The following is a 3,551-nucleotide window of genomic DNA, read 5'->3' as shown; positions in this document are numbered from 1 at the left end:
ATCTCTGTGAACCTCACTTTACTCATATTACAAAAGTAAGGAAAATAATAGGACCTTCTCCTAATAGTATTGGTATGAGGTTTACATGATATAAAATATATAAAGGCACTTACAAGAGTGTCAGACAATATTAATTACTCGAGAAACGATTGTTAATTAGAACTACATATTGACAGAACATTAAGATGAGAAAAAGACAAGGATAGTCACTATCACCACTTACTATTCAACATTCTGATGCCTAACCAGTGCAGTAAGATAAGAAAAATATACAAGAGACAAAGGACTAGAAAACAAAAAAAAAATTGCTATTGTTTACAAGTAATATGGCTATACAGAAATCTGAGACAGTCAACTGACAAAATATTAGAACCCATATGAAACTCTAGTAGGGTATATAGAATATCATCCTATGAAAATCAATAGCTTTCCTATATATCTACAATAACTTATTAGGATATATGATAGAAAAAGCAGTCATTTATCATAGCAACAGAAACTACAAAATACTAGTTATAAGGCCCTGAGCAAGTTATTTAACCTCCCTGGGCCTCAGTTTTCTCATATATCAAATAGATGAGTTAAGAGTAACTATCTCACAGGGTTCTTATGAGGAGAATGAGACAAAGCATGCCCAGTACTTAGCAGTGTTCTCCTTCACAAATCATATATACTCATTAAATGGTACTACTACTTTTGCTGGACATTACTACTACTATTGTTATTATTACCATTCTTGTTTTTAAATTGGGTAACTTTCTATCTCACCAAGTCCTGGTGAAAGAGGTATTAGTCACAGCATCATTCTCTTTCTGCAAATAAGAAACTGTTTAACAGAGCAGGGAAATGGTTTAGCCAAAGTAGGAGTATGTCAGAGCCCAAATTAGGCACACCATCTGGTTTCCCCTTTAAACAACCAAAGCACTCTGATGTACAGAGCAGTAAACAGATTAACACAGTTCAGGGCATGTGGGAGGGGTCTGTAGAGCAATCCTGGAACTGCGGTCTTCCCTTTGCCAATAAAGTCCCTGAAACACAAGGAAAACCCTGGAGATTTTCAGAGGTTAAGTCAAGTCAGTCTCCGAGTCTAGCTAATCTTGAACAACGTTGAGGAGTCTGAAGCTTCTTTTCATGTGTATGGAGTCACTGCTTTTGCAATGAATGCCCAGTTACATGTGCCCACTCTTTCCTACAAGAAGATATGGCTGCTTTAGCAGCAGGGTGCTACTGAAGGTCTCTCTGGGGAATCTTGTTTCTCTTTAATCAGGTTCAAATCATTTAGTGTCTGCTTGCAAGTCACTGGAGAGAAATGGATACAGAGTAAGACGGTGTATCTTCCCTTTCACTCTGAGGCTTTTCACAATAATTCCATTCAGTAACTCATTCTAACAGATAATTTTTGTGAACCCCGAATAGTGTTAGATTCTTTGCTAAGCATTTTATACATACCATCTTTTAATCATCACAATGAAATGATTTTTGAGGTAGATGCTATTTTCATCCTCACTTGGCAGATACGAAACTGAGGCCCAGAGAAATCAAGTGATTTGTCCTAGCTCACATAATAAATGAGGAAAAGACCTAATGTTAAAATTCAAGTGTGTGGACACCTAGCTCCTTCCACAGGACCATGACCTGACTGCAGAATACTCATTCCATTATGCTTTCCAGGTATTTCCCCAAAGTATGAGGCAGAGAGGTTCTTTTGACAAAGGAACATGTTAAGCATTTGGTGTCAGCCACCAGGTTTTCCAAGCTACTGTAAGAAGCAAGGTGTATATTTTTCTCTCTTCATGTAACAGGAGTGGAAGCTGTCATATGGCACTACAAACAGTATGTCATGGAAAGGGCAAAGCCAGTCAGCCCTAAGCAATGATTGCCACAATGACCAGGTGACAGTCTTCAAGGGAGTGGCCTTTGTCTCCAGTTCAGTTCAGTCAATCAGTCCTGTCCGACTCTGCAATCCCATGGACTGCAGCATGCCAGGCTTCCCTGGAAGTCTACCACCAACTCCCGGAGCTTGCTGAAACTCATGTCCATTGAGCCGGTGATGCCATCCAACCATCTCATCCTCTGTTGTCCCCTTCTCCTACCACCTTCAATCTTTCCCAGCATCAGGCTCTTTTCCAATGAGTCGGTTCTTCGCATCAGGTGGCCAAATTATTGGAGTTTCAGCTTCAGCATCAGTCCTTCCAATGAAATGACTGATTTCCTTTAGGATTGACTGGTTGGATCTCCTTGCAGTCCAAGGGACTCTCGAGAGTGTTCTCCGAGACCACAGTTCAAAAGCATCAGTTCTTCGACTCTCAGCTTTCTTTACAGTCCAACTCTCACATCCATACCTGACCACTGGAAAAACCATAGCTTTGACTCAATGGACCTTTGGTGGCAAAGTAATGTCTCTGCTTTTTCATATGCTGTCTAGGTTGGTCATAGCTTTTCTTACAAGGAGCAAGCGTCTTTTAATTTTATGGCTGCAGTCACCATCTGCAGTGATTTTGGAGCCCCCCAAAATAAAGTCTGTTACTGTTTCCATTGTTTCCCCATCTATTTACCATGAAGTGATGGGACCAGATGCCATGATCTTTGTTTTTTTGAATGTTGAGTTTTTTTTTTTCATTTATTTTTATTAGTTGGAGGCTAATTACTTTACAACATTGTAGTGGGTTTTGTCATACATTGACATGAATCAGCCATGGATTTACATGTATTCTCCATCCCGATCGCCCCTCCCACCTCCCTCTCTACCCGATCCCTCTGGGTCTTCCCAGTGCACCAGGCCCAAGCACTTGTCTCATGCATCCAACCTGGGCTGGTGATCTGTTTCACCCTAGATAATATACATGTTTCGATGCTGTTCTCTCGAAACATCCCACCCTCGCCTTCTCCCACAGAGTCCAAAAGTCTGTTCTGTACATCTGTGTCTCTTTTTCTGTTTTGCATATAGGGTTATCATTACCATCTTTCTAAATTCCATATATATGTGTTAGTATACTGTATTGGTCTTTATCTTTCTGGCTTACTTCACTCTGTATAATGGGCTCCAGTTTCATCCATCTCATTAGAACTGATTCAAATGAATTCTTTTTAATGGCTGAGTAATATTCCATGGTGTATATGTACCACAGCTTCCTTATCCATTCGTCTGCTGATGGGCATCTAGGTTGCTTCCATGTCCTGGCTATTATAAACAGTGCTGCGATGAACACTGGGGTGCACGTGTCTCTTAAAAATATGGAACGCTTCACGAATTTGCGTGTCATCCTTGCACAGGGGCCATGTTAATCTTCTCTGTATCGTTCCAATTTTAGTATATGTGCTGCCGAAGCGAGCATGAATGTTGAGTTTTAAGCCAACTTTTTCACTCTCCTCTTTCACTTTCATCAAGAGGCTCTTTAGTTCATCTTCACTTTCTGCCATAAGGGTGGTGTCATCTGCGTATCTGAGGTTATTGATATTTCTCCTGGCAATCTTGATTCTAGTTTGTGCTTCATCCAGCCTGGCATTTTGCATGATATACTCTGAATATATCAGACTTCCCTGGTGGCTCA

The 3,551-nt window shown here is 40.4% G+C and overlaps 1 non-coding gene across 1 annotated transcript; it reads right to left on the bottom strand.

Moving 5' to 3' along the window:
- Positions 1-3,228: 3,228 nt before the first annotated feature.
- Positions 3,229-3,335, bottom strand: LOC122690996. The gene has a single exon (XR_006340246.1). It is a non-coding gene; the product is annotated as a U6 spliceosomal RNA (small nuclear RNA).
- Between the last annotated feature and the right edge of the window lie 216 nt (positions 3,336-3,551).

This window comes from Cervus elaphus, chromosome X (assembly GCF_910594005.1).
Source record: "Cervus elaphus chromosome X, mCerEla1.1, whole genome shotgun sequence".
Lineage (NCBI taxonomy): Eukaryota > Metazoa > Chordata > Mammalia > Artiodactyla > Cervidae > Cervus > Cervus elaphus.
This window is presented reverse-complemented; position numbering and strand designations above follow the sequence as displayed.